The sequence below is a fragment of the Numenius arquata genome, chromosome Z (genome assembly GCF_964106895.1).
Source record: "Numenius arquata chromosome Z, bNumArq3.hap1.1, whole genome shotgun sequence".
In the NCBI taxonomy this organism is placed as follows: Eukaryota; Metazoa; Chordata; class Aves; order Charadriiformes; family Scolopacidae; genus Numenius; species Numenius arquata.
The window spans coordinates 18,145,114-18,164,545 of record NC_133616.1 but is presented as its reverse complement, the minus strand read 5'-3'; positions in this window follow the sequence as shown (position 1 = coordinate 18,164,545).

The window sequence follows — 19,432 nt, the reverse complement described above, 5'->3', positions numbered from 1 at the left end:
CTCCTCTAAAACAAGTTAAAAAAAATATGGAAAATTAAATTTAACACAAATTTTGGTCCACAAAATGATGAGACAAATGGAATGTCTGGGTAGTGATTATTACCAATATGCAGTGTAAGATGTAAAGAGCATACAATTACTTTAACAGAAGGTAGGCTCAGAACAAATTATAATTTATTTTTTTTTCATGCAGTGTATTGGGACTCCTTGTTTATAGCCATTATGAATGCTTAAAATCTGTGTAGCTTCCAAGGACTATAGAAGAGGTGATGGCCAAGCAATAGAAGACAAAGCTGTGGAAGGATAGTTACATCTGACCTTATCTGTAGGCCACTTGTGTTTGAAAGATGCTTAGGCAAGGTATCATGTACATTTGCACTCTTACATTCTTTCGTAGGTATCCCTAGGCAAAAACTACTGTCTTAGATGGTTTCTTTGACTGAGATATACATTATGCAATACACACTATTGTCATGTTTTATAACATCTTCAGTATGATCAGGAAAATGTAAGTTAGGATTTACCTTATCATTCATGTGAAGCGTATGCAGCTAGGCCATTTTAAAAACAAACAAACAAACAAACAAACAAAACTCCTGTATACAGGATACTGCCAAAGATTCCCTCATCACGATCATCTTCGGTAGAAATTAAATCAAGCTTTTTTAGATCTACATTGGTTTTATGCCATATTATTTTTCTAGAAGGAAAATAATATTGACTAGTTTTTATACAAGTTTCTTCTTTCTTCGTGGGAAACAAGGGCTAGGGCTTGGAGTTTTCCTTGAAAGGATGCAATGTTACCACACTAGCACCCATTACTTCATAAATTGGGCAGTTTTCCTCAAATCCATATGGACGTGAAATGCCTTCACGGAGTAGTCTAGTCCACATTAGATATTCACTTAGTTCAGTATAATGACTTAACAGGCACTATTAGATGCCAACTATACACTCAGAGTCCAGCACAAGAAGCTTTCTTCTCTGGGTGCACCTGGTGATGCAAATAACATGGCTGAGCCCAGAGTGCCCAGCATGATGGTAGGGAGGTCTGTCTTGGTCCATAGGTCCTTCAGCAGGTCAGAAGGCACTCAAAAGGGAACAATCTCCCTCCTCTTTCCCTCTATTTCTGCACTTTAGAGTAAGTTACTGCAGTTACATATGCAAGCATTGTGGAGTTAGAAGAAAAGCAGGCAAGTGCATTTGAACTCTGCTGAGGGCTCTCAGTTGACCGGTTGGAAAAGTAGATACTACAGCATTTGGTACAGCTTAGATGTCTGCTCAGCCGTATGTTCTCAGTGCTCTGTTGCTGCAAAGATTAGGATAAAAATCTTCTGTATATGTTTAGGGATTTATTTTTTTTTTTTATGTGGGACTTCTTTCATAAGATAATTAACTAATTTGATTGGAACAATTTTCACTTTAAGTTTACAATGTAACTTCTTAAAACAGCAGAAATGAAGAGACCCTGGACAACATTTAGTGGTATTCTAACTTATGTTTAAAGTCATAGAACTCTTCCAATTGTGGAAACTTCATAGCTATAGACCAAGTCTTACCACTTATGCATGGACTTTTTCAATGGTTATGCCTCCTGAGAATGTTAAATTTACATGATTAACCAGCAAAGGTCTGTACTGCTGCTTTAAGAAGAAATACCAAACATATCCTCCATGACACCTTTTTTCTGAAGCAAATGAGCTGCCTGATATATTTGATAAGTTTCAGAGAGGAAATAGAGGAGTTGCATGCTGTTGAAGAAGAGCAGCTCTTCAAGCCAGCCTCTGCTAGAAACCTTGTCCCCCTCACACCCTTGTGTGCAAACTGTTGTGGACCAGGTTTCTGCTTTGTCCTCCTAGACAGTCCTGGTGATAGTTTGGACTTCCTGTGGCTTTCCAAAACACTGGACAGTCCTCCTGCACTTGATCTACAGTCACAGGCCTTTGTGCTTGAAAGTAATTTCTCTTGATAGCCCTTTCTTCATGTAAAATGCTCTAACAAAAGAACAGCTCTTTGGCACAAAAAAATTTCTGTGTTTTCTGTGTCTGGACATCCAGTATACAGGACATGAGAAAGAAGCAGCAGAAACTCAGCGTGATCCTGGATAATACCAAATACAAATGGTTTTAAATATTTCTGAATCCAAAGGAACTCGGCCTTTGTGACCCAACTTTCCACAGGTGTTTCCAGATACTAATTCCAATGGTATAATTCCTTGTCTTATTAAATATTTAATAGCCAGTACAATTGCAATTCAGTTTAATGAAGTTCTTAAAGGACACATCAAAACTCTGACAAATGGGAAAACATGAGCTGTTCTTCAAATATGTCTGTCAGCGTAGAAACCAGTATCCCTTAAGAAACCAAATGCTTTCCCTGCCTTATTTCTAGAAGATGCATCACAGGTCATGCACTATCTTTAAGTGTCTGATGTAGAAGATGGTGTGCCTGCCATGATTTTAAGAGAGATTGTTCTTGAGAAATGCAGCCATTGGTTGATTGCCATGTTCAAGGGCTCTTCACTTTTTATTTCTGTGACTGAAAAAGTCCTTTGTTTCTTTAAAGAATGACTCTAGGGGTCCCCTCCACTCTTCTGTATGTATGAAGAAGTTGCCATCCTGTCCATCCAACTGATCTTTCTCTAGCTGCAAGGAGTTGACCCCCAAACTATTCAAGGATATTTGTCTCATGGGCATATCCTCAAGAAATGAGCATAGAAAGTCAGTGAAGTACTCCAGCAATCAGAGGTCTTCAGAGCTTGCAGAACAACAAACTCTCTGCTAAAGGGATGGCAGGTGTTTGAAGATCACACTGGAGGCATCACAAATATGCAAGCTCGAGCAGCAGCAGCTCTCTCACACTGTTGAAAGATCAAGCGGAGGCAAGCAAAGGCTGTAAATAGGCATTGATTACACAAACACCTTGGTCACACTAATGAATGCTGTGATTAGGAGGGGGTTAAATATAAACACTTATAAGATGTAGACATACAGACACCTTTCATGAGGACTCAAAGATTTGATCTTTTAGTATGATTTGTTTCTGATACTCTGCTTCCACATTTCGAGTTGCAGAAGCAGAAAGACCACTCTGAGGCAATGGCAGGTCAACTTATTATCATTTTCTTGTTCATATGAGTATGTCTTCTTGACAGCTCTTTTCCTTGTTCCTCAGCAGAGATTACTCATGCCCTTGTCTCCTTTATATTCTTTAAAGAGGACCTTGCCTAAGTCCTCTTTAAAACCTAGATTGACTTTTTTTCTCAAGACTTAGTTCTTTCATGTGATGCTTGTAATTGTGTTTGTGAATTTTCTTGTAGCAAGGACTACCATAGTTTAAACATAAATTTGGTAAAACACTTGTGCAGAGGGAGATGGTTTAAAATATTCTATTTTATTTGAATGTTAACCTTGATTCATGTCAATAGCTACAGCACTGAAAATATCATCACTTCTGTAGTGAATCTACAGTATCTTACAATAAAATACCCCATAAAATTTATTTGGGAGGTTGTTTGCTACCTTCTCTATTTAATGAACAGAGCATAGTGCAGATGATAGTTATCATGTCTGTATGTCTTTACAAAACTAGAAAATTTTTAACTGATTTCTCTAAATGAGAAAAGCAAAAATCTGTCTGGGATTCATACATAATGTTAGATTCAAGATACAGGAATTTATTATTACTCAACTCTATTTTGTTTTGTGAACTTATATTGCTCTGTTAATATGATTAGGTGAAGGCATAGTCTATCCGTGAAGTAGTGTTTATTGTCACTGGTGGCACTACTACGGGGAAAAGAGGCTACAGTTCTCTTGCCTCTGGTTGTTAATCTGCATTTGATTAAGGTTATGTTTATACAAATTCTTAAAATCCATGTACCTGGATCAAGCCACACTTCCATTTTGGTAAACCTTTTTTTTAATATAATTTCTTTCCTTTGTAGTCTGTTCTGTGTTTTTATTAAGAAATTGTCAACCTTTGTTTTTAAAAAAATAAACAAACCACACAATTTTGGTCATATATAGTGCTGAAGAAGAATCACAGGTTCATGTTAACATCTTAGTCTTATGTCAATACTGCACAAGAAGGGTGGTTAAGCTGTATTCTACACTTTATCCTCTCCACAGTGGTTCAGTACAAGTGTGCACCTGGCAGATACAGCCATTTCTCATTACAGTGCCACAGATCTGTGCAGGAATGCCAAGGCAGTGTCTCTAAATTATAGCACAGATCTCTACTACTGTTAGCAAAAAAAAAATAATTCCAGGGGGGAGGGAGTCACAAGGAAGTTAAACTATTAATGTGCTTGATTATACCTGCAAGTAGAAACATAGTTGTTGGCGTATTAATATAAACATACCACCATGACTAAACCCCTTAACAGAGAAAACACACTAGTGCACACACGTGCATTAGTACAGTGTAGGAAACGTCTATTTATAGCTTCATACTTAGATAGTTTGTGGGCTGCAGTAGGTAGGATCATAATATATCTCAAAACAGTCTCCACAGTCGTGAGCTTTAAAAAGCAAGCTTGGAGGGTGGAATTTTCCAAAAGGCTGTTTGTTCTTCTTCAACAATGGTGAAAGACCAGTTTATTCAGAGCTCTTTTTCAGAAGCAGAAACCTAGGGTGGGTTTTGAATGTCTCCAGAGAAGGAGACTCCACAACCTCTCTGGGCAGACTGTTCCAGCACTCTGGCACCCTCAAAGTAAAGAATTTTTTCTGCATGTTCAGATGGAACTTCCTGTGTTCCAGCTTGTGGCCATTGCCCCTTGTCCTGTCACAAGGAACCACTCAGAAGAGTCTGGCCCCACCCTCTTGACACCCACCCTTTAGATATTTATAAGCATTGATGAGATCCCCTCTCAGTCTTTTCTTCCCCAGGCTAAACAGACCCAGGTGTCTCAGCCGTTCCTCGTAAGAGAGGTGCTCCTTTCCCTTGATCATCTTTGCAGCGCTCTGCTGAACTCTTTCCAGTAGTTCCCTGTAGTTCTTGAACTGGGGGGCCCAGAATTGGACACAGTACTCCAGATGTGGCCTCACCAGGGCAGAGTAGAGCAGGAGGATGACCTCCCTCTATCTGCTGGCCACTTTCTTGTTAATGCACCTCAGGAGACCATTGGTCTTCTTGGCAACATTGCTGGCTCATGGTCTACTTGTCCATCAGGACTACAACATCTCTCTCTTCAGTGCTGCTCTCCAGTAGGCCAGCCCTAACCTGTACCAATGTATGGGATTACTCCTTCCTCGGAGCAGGACCCTACATTTGCCCTTGTTGCCCTTGCCCTTTCATCAGGTTCTTCTGTGCCTAACTTTCTAGCCTCTCCAGGTCTCGCTGAATAGCAGCACAGCCTTCTGGTGTGTCAGCCACTCCTTCGCGTTTTGTATCATCAGCAAACTTGCTGAGGGGTTTTGGGGGTTATTGTCTAAAATGTGTTGAGGATATATGAATATCTTTCACGTAAAATAGTTATCAGAATTGAAGTGGTGTTTGTGCTACTTCTGAAATGTTTCCAATTTCTGTAGTAAGCTTGTTTGGGCAGAGTCTTGGGGTTTGATTTCTCTGAATTTTACTTTATGCAGTCATTTAGGAGGCATGCAAGTTTTGTTCTGTGACTAAATTATTTTCTTTTTTTTTCCATAAAAGGAATGTTCAAGAATTTCTCAAATTGCTGGAGTTTGTGGAAGATAGAATCCAGAATATTTAAATTTAGCCATTTAGCCAACAAGAAGACAGAAAGTGTCGTTAGATAAAATTTTATGGTGAGCAGCTAGGTGGGTAAATATTGGATTAAATGCAGAGGGTAGTGGTTAGTAGGTCATCATCTACATGGAAAGTGTTAACAAGTGGAGAACCATAGGTCTATCCTGCGATCTATCCCACTTACCAACTTTTTGCATGACCAGGAGGAGGTAAGGGAATGCTCGTTCCTCAGATTGGCAAGTGACAGCAAATCAAGAGGAACAGCCAATATGCTGGAGAGCAGGACTGCCATCCAAAGGGACCTGGGCATGCTGAAGGTATGGGCCTTGTGCAGTTCAGCCCATAGAAATGCTAAGCCCTGCCCCTGGCAAAAGGCAAAGCCCCAGGCAGTGGTCCAGGCCTGGGAAGCATCTCTGCAGAAAAGTCCCCAGGGCTCTGAGGACAGCAAGCTGCAGAGAAACCAACTTGGGACTGGCAGCAGTGATGCCCAGGCGCATCCAGCACTGAAGAAGTAGGAGCACAGCCAGCAGATGGAAGGATGTGAGGATCCCGCTTTACTCTGCCAGTCTTAGACCACACCTAGATACTGAATCATCTGGTTTGGGCTCCCCAGTCCACGAGAGATGTTGCCAAACTGGTGTGAGCCCAGCAGAGGCCTACCAAGTTGCTCAGGGGCTGGAGCACCTGTCCTGTGAGGAGACCCTGAGTGACGGAGCTGCTTCTGCCTGGAGGAAGAAGGGCTTTGGGGGCACCGCATCGCAGCCTTCCCCTACATATGACCTGCATGTTGGGAAGATGGAACCAGGCTCTTGGCAGGCTGACTGTAGTATAGGAGACAATGGGCATACATTGAAGCAAGACAAGTTCAGGCTGGAGATAAAGGGAAACCTTTTTCTCCACGAGGGCAGGCCAGACTAGAGCAGGTTGCCCAGAGAGGCTGTGTGGTCTGAAAGCTCAGAGGTTTTCAAGAGCAGGCTTGAGAAAGCCTGAGACAGTGATGTAGGGATTGAACTAGAAGGAACTGTTCTGCATGGCAGCTTCCACACTTCATTAGCAGCCAAGACAGAGCTTTCACATCAGTCCTTTTCTGTGAACACCCAGATGAGACAGAAGGCTCCACAACTGTACTTGCTAGGTTCAGCCTAGTTCCCCGGACAGTTTGAAAATTTAGCGCATTTTCAAAAGGAGAACTTAGAACATAAGACTGTACTTTGATGCCTTGGGCTACACTGGCATTTCTAAACATCATTTTTGTGGAACAATATAATTGGATGATGGGCTGAGATTTGTTGAAGGACTGATATTTGTATGGAGTGCCATGAGAATGTATATGTATATCAGACTGGTATGAAAGGATAATGCTTGGGGAAAAACAAATACATAGAATAGAAATTCAGTATTACTTTATTTTTAAAAACTAATTGAATTACCTGAAAATACATTTTTATTTTAAATGTTGTTTAAATGTTAAAAATTATGACACATATGAACTATGTGTTTATGTATATTAAATCACAGTGTACCTGCTAATGAAGGAAATCTGTAGTCTCCTATGAGGACAATTTGACAAGCATTGAAGTAACAGAATGAAGTATTTTGTGATACATTATCTTGTTTTCTTTTTTCCAGAAATCCACTGTAGATTATTCACAAATAATGCTCTGTTGCGCTTCACTCAGTACATTGAGTGCCCAGTGCCCTACAGTTTTTGAAAAGTTGTATATATATATGTATTGTAAAAGCAATGAACAGTTCTCCCAAGGTGCTGTGTATCCACAGCTCCTGCTGGAATCATAGTTTTATTTCTTCAGGTCATCTGCAAGGCACACATCTCTAAAACATTAGTAATTCTTAAACCTTATTTTCTGTGGTTGTTTTGAAGTGTTTGAAAGCAATGTTACATCTTACACAGCCATGATGCTAAAAAAAAAAAAATTACAGCTGAAAGATTAGATCACTAGAAAAAACATTTTTGTGTTTCCATACTGCCCCTCCAGAGAATGGCAGTATATTGCACAGATATATTTGGTGTCCAAGGTAGGGACAGAAAATCACAAAGCAGCTAATACAGTGTTTATCATCTTAACACTTTTCTAGTTGAAATAACAAAAGCTTTTTTCTTTTTTTTTCCTTCAAAAGACCAATATTTAAAGGGTGTTGATTTATGTAAATCAATAATTTATCAACTTGTTCTCTTTCCCTACTGCCAACCAGATGCTTCTAGCTTTGCACTGCCAGACGATGTCAGCTGCAAAGCATAATGGCCTTGTGCTTCATGTAGAAATAGGAACATAAATATTTAAAAAATCCTGCTACAGGAAGTGAGGGGGAGCTAGGGTGGGGGTGAGAGATTTTGCTGGTTTACTGTGAGAGCAATGCAGGTCTACATATTTTATGGGCTGGTTTTATCAGAAAGTGGAGGCAGGGACATTTCAGTCTGATTTTTATCTCCTAACAAGACTGACAGACCCAAGTCTTTTCATGGCAATTTGTTGAAGACATCTGGTGAAGCTTTCTAGGGGATGAACACACAGCAGAGTGTTCCTCTGGTATCAGTTGGCATGGCAACTAGTAAAAGACTATTCAACATCCATAGGTTTCAAAAACGTTGAAGCCTAGTTGAAAATCCATTTGGGCTCCTATCTGCAAAATTCTCCTTTTGAAAATGCACTAAATCTTTTCTCAGGGAACTAGACTGAACAAGTAAGTACAATTGTGGAGCCTTCTGTCTCAAATAATTTCCAAAGCACAGTATTAATGATTCCAGGAAGCAGAGGCCTGAGATGATAGACAGTATTACTGGCACTGTACAAAACAGAATATTACCAGAAAGCTGGTAAAGACTGCTGAAGCCTGGGGGTAGCGTGGGGAAAGACGAGAGAGACAGAGGGGAGGGAAAAATGCTGTTATCAAAGTTTAATACAGTAATTATCATGAGTCACCACAGGCAAATGACTGATTATACTTCATCATTATATATTGTTAAGTAATATCAGGTTTATTCTATACAAGGCACTCCACTCCCTACTTGGCAAGGTCATATCACTTGAACACACCCAACAGCTACACAATATAGGTTGTTTATTTAAAAAGATTGACATAGGAAAAAATACCTTGAAAAGTGGTGTTCAGATATCCTGCACAAAAAAACCCAAGTAAAATATCTTTGATGCATAACTTTGTGAATATTGAGAAGAGAAAGGATTTATCACCCTGGGTTTTGTCGTCCCATTGTCATTAGTCTAATCTCTCCAATGCCTGTGCAGGATATGCATTTTGGGAATAATTTGTTTGGAGTTCGCTTTTTTTTCTGCAACCTGTCCCTTCAGAAACACAGTGGTTTATCAGCTGTACCCACTCTGTAGAGTTTCTTTCTAGATTTTAAATGGTTTACATAATGGAGTTCAAAGGCTGATTAACTGAGAGCTTGTTATAGCTTGAGCTGTAACCAGAGAACCACATGGAAGATAAGTGTGGATCATCGCAAGGTGCAAGCTTAGTTATGGAAACATGATATTCCTTCATTTCTTTGATGCTTGTGTATACAGAATAGGAACAGAAACCAGTTGAGTTAGTCTAGGATAGAAAACCCCTGTCTACACACTTTGCCACCAATACAGCAGGACTATAGGGAGACCTTTCCACAGGCCAGAGGGATATGGAATATGTACTGTCTATAGCTTTCTTTTTAGGAAAACAAAGTATGGTGAAGCACCTCTGAAATCCAGAATAATCTTACTATTGGGTGCTGCTGATTTCAGTGTGCTTGGGACTATACACTAAATCAGTAAAACAGGAATTGCTGTAGGGAGAATGTGTATGTGTGCATGCGTATATGTCAGTGCTATTATTTGCTTTTTATGCGTGTATTTTTGTCTGTTCCTAAATTATATAGAATATTTGGGAAGTTATTCATGTGATACACTTTCTCATTGAGTATAAACGTTAAAAAAAAATTTTAAATTGATTACCAAGTCTGTGTTCAAAATGCTAAGCTTGACTATACTGTCTCCCCTTTACCTGGACCTCCTTAGGAAACCAGATGTAAACCTTAACAAGGGTTATCCGGGTTAAATACAATTGCAGTAAACTGTACAGCAATAGGTAACCTGGCTCTAATTAAAGTTAAAACTTTTTCCTCTTCCCCACCCCCAAAAACTTTGCCTGTGATCTTTTCAGATTTATAGCAGGGAATAAAATAGAATTCCTGCTCAACCTATTCCTCCTCACCCCCAAATTATGACTATATATTCTTCTTGGCTGTGATAAAGTGACAAATATGGATGCATTTATAACTTAAAAACTTGCAGTTTAAGCACAAAGTTCATCTTTTTTTCCACTAATGAAGTGGCATTTTCTATCCTAATATTGCTGTTCTGTGAGTTAATATGGATTGTTTCAGTGAGATCCCTCTTCAACCAGACATCCAGTCTCCAGTGTCTCTCTTCACATTTTTGGATCTATGTAGGTGGTTCAGATGAGATGGATTCAGTCTATAACTACTTGGTCTTGAAGGGGTTCTCAGGCAGTGAGTTCCTTTATTAACTATGAAGTCAGCAGAAGTGGTTACTTTGATGCTTTCTTACTTGAATTGACCACATACAAACAAGATCATGTGTGTATGAGTGGAACAGTCAAGGGCTGGTGCCACTGTGGTACCTTATTGACATATGTTTTAGAAGCAAAGGAGCAATGGCTATGTGTACTGCTTGGATCAGGCTCTTGGACGCTCCAGGAAAGAGTGAAAGCTGGCATAAACAATCACAGAATCACAGAATGGCTGAGGTCGGAAGAACCTCTAGATGTCATCTGATCCAACCCCTCTACTCATGCAGGCTCCCCTAGAGACAGTTGCCTAGGACCGTGTCCAGATGGCTTTTGAAGATCTCCAAGAATGGAGACTCCACAGCCTCTCTGAGTAATTTGTTTCAGTGTTTAGTCACCCTTACAGGAAAAAAGTGTTTCCCAATGTTCAGAGGGAATCTCCTGTGTTACAGTTTGTGCCTGTTGACTCTTGTCCGGTCACTGGACACCACTTAAAAGAGCCTGGCTCTGTCTTCTTTGCATTTCCCTTCAGGTTTTTGTATACATTAATGGGATTCCTCCTCTCGTATTCATTGCTCCTAGAGACTCTGATCCTCTTTGTTATTCTGAGGGGCATGCATTTTCTTATTTTTTAATTCAGTGAAAACCCTGCTTGCATTTACAGTTTTTAGTTAATTTTTTTTAAGGTCAAATATTTAGCAAGCACTCTGTATGAATACTGAGGTCAGTATGGCTGAAGCTAGCTCTGTCATAGATCCTGGAGAAGATAATGACAAGAACTTCAGAATGTTTAGTCATTATATTATATTTTTTTCTATTTCATTTGGGGCAGTAAAATTTCTTTTAGGCAGCAGTGGTTTTGAATCTTGAATAGGTCCTCATGTGCCATAGCATTTCCAGTAAATGGATAGATGGCAATATAAAGTGAATTTAATTAGGTGTAATTTTATCTTTTTCTTTTTTTTTCCCGTTTAGCATTGTCAGTATAAATTCTATATCAAGGAGAAAACACCTTATTTTCCTGCTATATACCTGCTTTTTTGGTCAGGTAAATCAATTTATATGTCTATGCAAGATATTGCATTTTGAAGAAACAAGGACCTTATTCCAAATTGAATCCTCAACACTGAAAGTGGTCCATGTGCTTCAGCCTCCATGGATATGTAGACAACCTACCTACAATAATTAGTTTACAGTGCCTAGAAGGAGATCACCTGTTCAGTTACAATTCACTTTTTGATCTTGCCCTCTGTATGAAAGTATCAACATATTGTTGTGACTGCAGGTGTAAGGAGTTCATTACACCAACTTGAATTCCTTGTTACTCCAAAAATACGAAAACTTTGGGAAGGCCCCAATTAAGCAGGGGGGGGTGGTGATGTTGGTGGTGGTCATGAAGGGAGGGAAGACACAGGATCATTTGGTTCCATCCTTGATTTGGCGATTAAACTTCATTTTTCCTTTTTGATGTTCTGCAATGTCAAGTGGTTGACTGCACTTCAAAAAAGGGATCCTGGTTTCAGTCTTTCTACCTACAGCGTACATTGAATTATTTGATTAATTTTTGATGCAAACCACATTTCATGATATGTCTACTGCAATCCACAAGCTGAATCCACTAAGTGAAAAATTATTAGCTCATTGTTAATTATTTAACTCGTTAAATATCTCTACTTTTGGGGTATTTCTTATTATTTTCATACGCTTGGTTCTGAGAGTCCATCTATTTATTTCATTTGATACATAAATAAATGAGACCTTTAAATTACTGCTCATGTATGTTGCTAGGATTCTTCACTGCAAACAGATTCCTCTGTCTCAGACTCTCATTTTTTCTGAGTGTTAAATGCCACAGGTATCAAACAATCTGAGCTGTTATGTTATTATTGCATAGCTTCAATAAATCACTTGTAGTGTGTTGCCTATATTTGCCTTGGTTTCCGCAATTGTAAGCAATGCTGCTTTATCACTAAATAGTGGAATGGTTATTATTTAATTATTTAAACATTTCTGACTTTATAATTTTTTTACAGAAACATTAAAATCATACGTCTTTAGACATCTTAATTTTGATTGGCTACAGATTAATGACTGAATTAAGTAACTGGCTTTCAAAGAAAGGATAGAGATCGCTTAAAATAAACTTTATTTGCAGAATATCCATTATCTAATCATGTGTGATTTAAGAAAATGATTTAGAAGAGCAATCAGACTTAAACAGAAATGTCCCCCTAAAAAAATCTTTCCACTACAGATGGTGATCTCCAACCAGTCATGGCAGAGAGAAGCTATTCCTTTATTCTACAATGCGTGGAATACTTAGAAGGTTAAAGAAAAGTGAATAATATAACTCACTCGAGTGACTTCTTCCCAGCTTACTCCCCCAGATGCAACTGCTTTCCTTTTTAAACCCAGATTTCATTTTTAATTAATACATATCAAGCTGTCCTTAACCTGTTTTCAACACGGTACTCCCAGTCACACTTTAAACTTCAGTTATCCTTTAATAAAAATAAGCTGTGCCAAGATCTCAGCCAGCTCAGGCAGTCACATACACTCATTGTTTTCTGTTCCAAATCAGAAAATTGTGCTATATAATAAATCTTTTTTCACTGTGACCCTTTGTAAAATGTTAACTGAAAAGCTTATGACAGACGGACTCAAAGTGCTGTGTGATCTTTTAGGCTACATTGCAGCTCTGAGGCTTACAACCAGACCTAGCATCAGAAACAGGCTGAAGTAAAATTTTGCCTTGAAGCCTGGGGCTTTTGGGTGGCTAGATCACCCAAAACCAGGCAGAGCCAAAGCCCTGGCTCCCATTGTGGATTTGGCTTTAAAACTAAGACAAGGGAAGGCTCAGACCTTTAAAGCAGAACTGAAATATCCAAACCAAAACTTGCAAACTAAAAAAACCCTCAATCTTTGTAATCATAGAAATAGTTAAACTCATCAGATTTCTTTTCGATATTTTTGGTCAGTGATTCTGGCTCATAACTGCCACCAGAAATTCAATACCTGTGTCCTGATTGGGATCCAGTTTCTAGGTCTTCTTTGGGGTAATTTTCATGTAAAAAGGTGCATCTGCCCAACTGAAGCTCTTCAATGATATGTTAATCAGTTTATAGTATTGATAAACACTTATTCAGAACTACCCCAAGAATACCTTTTTTTGATACATTGGTCTGTCCCTCAGGGAGCTGAAAATCAGCCAACTAGACATCTGAAGCATTTAGAGGCCTGGAGTAGTGGAGGCAAAACCTCAACTTAAATTTCTCAGCTTCATCAAAGGCCTGCTCATTCACAGAAGTCCTTTATTGGATGTTTTAACAACTTCTTGGCCTGGAAAAGTGGGATCTCAAAATGAGGGCGTTGTAAGGATACATTTATTACTGTCTTTGAGGAAACATTTATTACTATCATTGTTATTGCTATTAGTAATAGATTTTGCTTAGTTATGCAAATATGCTTTATTTTCTACACAGTGCAACTTGATTTGAAGCAGCTGGTTTAATTTCTGCAAATGTATGAGGTATCATTTATCATGATAAAATACTATATTATAAAATTATGTTGAAATTACATATTCTTCCCCAGTTTTTATCATCAGTATCACACTTTTTAACACTCAGTGCTTCAAGTACTTGACTTTGGGAAAGCCACAGAAAAGAACAGATAAATGTACACCAAGGGTCACCAGCTGTTGAAAGATAAACCTACAAAAACTCAAGCTAAAAATAAGGTATACCTTTTAATAGGTTTAGCCACTGGAACAGACTACAGAGAAGTGTGGCAAATTCATGATCACCTGAGGAAAATATGTCAACATTGACTTTTTTTTTTTTTTTTTATTTCCCTTCCACTGCCTCCCAAGCTTATGCTAATGTTCATCCTCCTATTGGCTAGATAAAATAGTTCTGTGTCCTGTACAAGGCATGAAGACAAATTAGATACTGCTACCAACCATGAATGATTATAAATATATAAATTTATGACTAGAAGATATAGTTTAATTAATATAATGCCTAATTTTAGGTGCCTGTGCTGTTATTTAAGCCATGTATTGTGGCTCCTAATTTGGATCTGCATGCCTACTTTGGCAGTGAAGCTCCCGAGTGATGAGTAATTCAGATACAGTTCCTATGGCTGCCAGAGACCAAGGAACTTTCATGAGACTGTGTTGAAGATTAAAGACGGTGTAGATTATTCCTCTGTCGTGGTTTAACCCCAGCCACAAATTACTCATGATTAAGAAAGGTCTAGGAAAAAGAAATTGTTTCATGTCAAAGCTCTTTGAATTTTACTTTATCTTCCATAGCAACAAGCTTTGTGCCAGAATCCTGAAAGATCTGGCATTGCATATTCAGCAAGTCAAAATGTTCAATAACTGCATTAACTTCAAGATGATGTTTTATAGTAGAGTAAACATCATGCTTATGAAGAAAAGGTAATTCAAGTAACAACCAGCTTAATAGCCTGACCTCAATAATGTGCAAAGCTTTTCAGAGTGAAAAAAAAGAGAAAAAAAAAAGAAAAAGAATAAGAATAAATGTTGGGAGTTCTATGGAAAATGGGACAAAATGCAAAACATCTTTGTCAAAGGTAAAGCATGTCAGATTAACCCTGCCATCCTGGTTTTTAAATGGCAGTTGACAGAGGAAATGTGTTCTGTGTAGTCAGTCTAGATTTCACTAAGGCATTTGATAGGGTGCCACATGGGAAATTACCAATTGAATTTGATAATATGGAGCTAGTACAAGAACTTTTAAAGTGGATAAGATGAGCTAAGTGGGAGGTGATAATGGATTATGCTGCAAAGGGAATTACTAACTTGGGCAAAAGTAATGTCACGAATAACCTAATGACCCATTTTGAGCCCAGTCTTATTAAATGCTTCCTCTAATGTCATGGGCAAAACCAGATTGCTAATGATGGTTTCTGGCAGTAATTTTGAAGAATATCATCAATCCAGGACTCAATTGGACTATTATAGGGGAAAAATAACATGATGAATAGCATGATGGAGACGGAATTAGTTGCATTGTCATGACAAACCTGAGGACATACACATTTTCAGAAAGGTGATTGCAGAAGGTGTAGAGAACAGCAGGTAGGACTATGTGTATTTAAAAAAGAAGGGTTGTAAAGGTAGAAATGGAGACCAGTAAGGCTGATTGTGACGACCTGGTGGCCAGACTGTTCATCTTCAGTGCAATTTAGTTTAGGCTATCTCTAGTCTGGTCTCACGGACTGAATGTCTGTTACTGTTAGCGAACATTAGATGTTCTCAGGACCACATATTTGGGTTTGCTTTCAACCTAAAAAACATCCAGCCTACACATTCCACAAAAGCCCTGCAATAAAAGCTAAAGCACAATAAGCAGGGACAATCAGTTTGCTTCAAACGTGCATTCCTGGTCTAAGAAAATACTAAAAGAGTTTGTCGTATTTCTACACAGAGGATTGTATTTATTATATTTAAATACAAAAGCAAGTGGATGCAGTAACTTAGTTTAAAAATGGATATTTACACAAAAAGAAGTAGGCATAAAGTGCATAAAAACAAGCTGAAAGTAGATTATCTGTCTGAAATTATCTGTCTGAAAAATGTTAGGTTAAAATAAGTTCAGAAGACATAGAGATAGTTCAAAGTCATTTCAGATCATATCACGAATCCTGCTTTAAAGTTCTGTGAAGTTCATCAGTCATAACCTCTGGGAAATGGAAACTGACAACCCAGTGACTTCATTAAAGCAGGAAGACACCAAAGCAAGCTTGTCTCAGTTATTTCTTGAATTCTTAATTTTTTTTCTTAGAGTTAATGCAGAAGAATGTGAGGGTGGCTGAAAAGTAAATAGTAATTAAACAGCTGTATTTATTTGTTCTTTCTCCACCTGAAAACGTTCAGGTTTTTGTTCAAACAAATGTTCAGCTCCAATGGGACACAGGTTCAGGTGAGATCATACTGATCTATATTGAAACATTTGTTGTCAATAGGAATTATTTTTTTAAGAAATAAAACAAAGGGTAGCTGTTACCAAACTGCTGAATCTTCTGTTGAACTCTGTCTTTTAAATCTTAAAAATATTTTAGTTCTGTCTTTGCTTACATTATTTCGAAGAATCTAAGTTTGATATGCTGGAGGAGCAAGACCTGTAAGATAAAAAAGGATAGACCAGATTCATTACACTGTTACTCAAGAGAGGAAGGATATTTTGTCTGAGGAGAAGAGTGACAAAATTTTGTTTGTAGAGTGTATTTATCTTGAAACATTTAGAGGAGAACTTACTAATAAGAGGGCATGCACAGACTTTATCTGTGCTATCTGAAATGTAGGAGAAGTGTCCGTGAGTAAATCTACTTTCCCAATATGTTACCAATATACAATAAATGCAGGTATCTACATATTGCACATAATAACTGTATACATCTACTATGCATATTATTGCTATGCACTCCTTTTGCTGTGGTCAATTTATATTTCATATCTTTTGCCTAGGGATTTGTTCTTGGGAGAAAAGGACTACTCAGTCCATTAGCTGCTCTGAATTTATGATGATAAATCCCTTGATGTTCAGCCATGACAGGAATTACTCTGCTCTAATGAGTAATAAATGTGGATAAGTCATGTGTCCCTATGGATTTCTTGGCCAGAAATTACATTTAGAAGAAGGCTAATTGTCTAAAATTTATCCAAATTCAATACAAATTTTATTGCTGCTAATTGCCTTTCCAGGTTTTGTAGCATTAAAGATATTTAAATGTATTTGTCACAGCACTTTTGTGCGTGTGTAATGGTTAAGAATAGTACCAACTGCCATCGTATTTAGGCATTTCAACTATTTCTGTAATTCAGCACTAAATCATTATGACTTGGAACACAATTTTCCATTGTTAATACCATAGCAGATCATGTTTTAAAAATTGTGTTAATGTTTCTGTCATAAAATGTGTCTTTACTACACTTGTTTTGTAGCTCTGACATGCTTTAATTATCATGGCAGTGTTATAAGCAGGAGATACTGTAATCAAATGACACCTGCTAGTGCCACTGGAGTTAAGGTTCTGTCAGCATTACCATTATAGACCACACTTTTCAGGTGTTTTCATGTCAAATGGTATAATTCACTCTGTGCTTGAACTATAGCACAGAAGGCCTCATAGTTTTAAGATCTGCATAAGTATTATGCAAGGTGGAGAAGAGATTACTATTATAGCACTAACAATACATACAGGATTGACAGGAGATGCAGCCGTACTAGACTCTCTGTTCCCAAGACACAGCTCCCAAGGCCCTTGCAAACACTGTATTTCACATAAGTGCTATTGTTTAGGACTACTGCTTATTGTAAAAAATAAAAGCTATGATGTGCTTAAGAAAGATGGTTCTATTAGGCCGTAGGATCATCGTTTGTTTCACAAGTACATTTACTGCATACTAGAGATAATGTGGAAAACCTATTGTAGGAAGTCTCTTACAATTAGGGTCACCAATGTTCTGGAATATGCTGAACTTAAACTTTATGCTTTTGAAATCATGCTTTCACTCAATTTTATGGCATATTTCTGTGCAGTCAAAAGAAACACGAAAACTTTCCAATACATGAATTTTTACTGCACTAAAAACATCAATGCACCAAATTCAATTATGACAGGTTAACATTTTTACTACTATTATTGCTATTCTGTTAAAATTGGGTAGGGTTGGGTTTTTTTTCCTTTTTTACTTGGCAGCCAGTTTCACCTTGCTGTAAAAATGATTGTTATGAGACAGAACTGACCAATTTGCTGACAGAGTTGTTTTCTTGCAGAGGTCAGGAATGAGCCTAGTTTCTTGGTAGTTTGACCTCCTAAAACAAGAGCAAGGGGTACAGAACCTCAGGCACTGAGAACTGGGAATCAGTTACTGGAAGTGGCACGGCTTTTTTGAGATATTCAGGTTGTGTGTCTAAATTATGGTCAAAATCTATGCGGTTAACTGGGAAATTGAAACCGGAGATGGTAAAGAGGGAGGAGTAAGGTGTGACTTACAAAGTGGTGAATAGTGTGTTGCAACCCTTGTGAAAGTGGTGGGCAGAGGCAGAGGCAAAGATAGACCCTTCCCTTCCCACTCCCAAGTGCTCATGCCTTGATGAGTGGCACCCCAAACTTCTTGTCTTCCAGTGCATCTAGCCTTTTGGGCTGTCTTCTACCATTCCTTCATGCCCTTGTTTGGGGATGGGGGTAACTGTACTGTGTAGCTATTTTTGAGAAGTCATCGTCTTTGGCCTTTTCTCATAACCAGAGACCAGACTCATAACAACTGACATTGAACCAAAGAGGTAAATTGTCCTACCACAGGCTTTGCCAAACTGATTTCCTTTCCTGCTGATTGTGGAGTGCTCGACTGGGCTTTGTTTCAACCAATGCATAAAGTTTCATTGAAAGCATGGGAGAGTCCCTATCTGGTTGTTCCATTGAAGCAAACAGTACTTGCTTGCATGCTTAAGAATTGGAGTTTGTTAATCTAGAGAATGAAAGACGGAAAGGAAGCATGATAACAGTCTTCAAGTATGCAAATGCCATTGTGAAAAGGAAGGGAATAATCTGTTTGCCATGTCTGTAACATATATTACAAAGAGTAATAGGTTTACATTTCAGCAAGAAAGAATGTTGGATGTGAAGAGAAGCTTTTAAATACCAAGAATAATGAAGCATGGGGATAGACAGGGGAGGCTGTGGGTTCTGCATCATCTGAGTACACCGGTGTAAGATGATCCTATTTTAGGGAAAAGGTGATGGCCTAGATAATCTCTTCAGTCTTCTTTCATCTTTTTCAATTGTTCTTTCCCTCTGCAGCATGAAGAAAAACAGTTTAGAAATGTGTATGCAATAAAGGATACCTAAAAGTTCTTGAAACGTGAGCATTTGAACAAAATATACACAAAGCGCCATGTTTTCCTGGTACCTTCATTCCCAAATTTTACTGTTCTTTCCATTGATGAAAAATGAGGCTGCTCCCATTGGCTGATTACTGACAACGTGCAGTGAGAACTTTTAGCTAAAAATCATAGTCAAAATATCTCAATCTCAGTGATTAAAAAGGTGCAGGTGTGCTCTGTGTAACTATGGGATGAATAGTTACTACCCTATTTATATTCTATTTTTATACTTGTTTAGAATTTTTCAGTCAAGGTTCTGT